We start from the raw sequence: 2,007 nt of genomic DNA on the forward strand, positions 1-2,007 counted from the left end.
GAGAAAGAGAGAGAGACACAGATAGCTTAGTCCTGACTTGTGCTGGATGTCGGATTGGCACCGCCATTGTGCCGCTGTGAAACAATCTGGGGCCGCAAAAAAGACCTGGAACGCGGCCCGCACAATTTCAGAGGAGCGGAGACGGTGGTGTGTGTGTATGCAGGTGCCAGACAGCGAATGAACAGCGTCAGTTTGAGAGGAATTAAGAGCTAACGGCTGAACCATTTGGGAACCATTATGGCCGACTCCCAGAACAAGTCTTCCAAAGCATTATACCGAGGTCTCGGTTATTTCTCCATCAGTCTGAGGGGTGTGGGACAGACTGTAGGTTGTGTTCTGCACTGTAATTTCTTCATAGGACTTCATACTATCAGACTTTTTCTTGCAACCCGTGTAGCTGCCCCCTGCTGGGCATTACAGAGAATGCTAACGTTAAGGCGGAAACTTCTAAATGTTCACGGCAATTCTCATGTCTAGTCAATTTGAGTACATAGATAGCTCCTTTATGTGCATATAAAGCATACTATGAATGCTGTTCTGATAGAGCCCCCCCCCCGTCTCCAACGAACCCACTCAACCAAGTTCAACCTCTGTTCTCGCTCTCGGGGGACCGGGAAAAAAAAAAATCCCTTATGGGAAAAGTGCAATTACAAGTAGATGAGGCAGGTTGAGGGGGGAAAATGGGCCCAGAGCAAACTGTATTACAACACCTTATCACGAAACACCTCCAGGGGCTCACTGATGATGGATTCTGTGTATTACAGTGTGAGAGTGCAGGGGTTGACTTTTTCTTTAAGGGTCAGTGCGCCGGAATATTTTCTAATACAATTACATGTACTGTTTGTGGAACGATATTACCCACTGCAGCCGCCGTTATTGTTATGCTGGGTAGCTTCAATAACTTCACAATCATCCCGATACCTTTTTGTGTAATGTTTAAACGAGGGATGGTCGGCCGCCTCTGCTGTGCTTCTGATTGTTCTTTTTAGAATCATCACAAGCTTTTATTTTGAAAAATATACAGTACGTAGGATGACAGCTGACAGAAATCTAAATAATCATATTACAATTTATATATATATTGTTTTGTACTTTTTGTACTCAGATTTTATGCATATGGTCGTTAGATCTTTTTAAATGGCAACATATCGCAAGTGAAATTCTTGTGAAATACAACATGCTGTTACAAAGGCGGCTAATTGATCAGTCAGAAGTTAAACTAATTGCATCCAATGAAGTGTTATTATACATTCTGCTACGTAATTCCCTAAAGTCATTGAAAAGAGCTTAGGCTGGCTCATTCAGTCCTGAGGCAACTAGAGCTTAATTATAGATGATATTATATAAATCTGTTACATGTATATTTATTACAATTCTAATAGCCTAAATTGACAACGAGGGCCTTTAAATTGGAGCACGGAACATGGTAGCTGTATTTGTGCCAATTACTTCCCATGAAGGAGTATTTCATGAAATGGGCTTTCCACGGAATGATAAATCTTGGCCCTCAATTGATTCTTATTAGCAGGGCATAATAAAGGATTCAGAGCGAGGGCTCAATGAAGGAATATCAGCGAAGCCATTTTGAATTAAATGGATTAAGAGCGCATTGACCCTCAACTCACACACACACACACACACACACACGCACAGTCCTATGCAGAAATTTCTAACAGCGCTGGGAGTCTAAAAAGAAAACTCCACTCGGATATGAAAAATTAATCAGCACCTTTGCAGAATGTGTTTTTGTATCATGTAAAATGTTTTTTTGGAAGTGTCGCTGTAAAGGTGCCGAGTGAAAACATCTCGCTTTTCACACTTAGGCTGGAACAGTCCCAACCATTTTTTTAAGCTGTTGATTGTTATACAAAAGTTGTTTCATACAGAGGGATGAGAAAAAAGCACATGCGACGGAGGGGGATTTAAATGAGCAATTGACGGCTTTAGACAGATGCCGTGTGTGTGTGTGTGTGTGTGTGTGTGTGTGTGTACACGTTTCCAGCTCAA

The sequence above is a fragment of the Morone saxatilis genome, unplaced genomic scaffold, assembly GCF_004916995.1.
Source record: "Morone saxatilis isolate NCDOM2014 unplaced genomic scaffold, NCSU_SB_2.0 Contig17, whole genome shotgun sequence".
Taxonomy (NCBI): Eukaryota; Metazoa; Chordata; class Actinopteri; family Moronidae; genus Morone; species Morone saxatilis.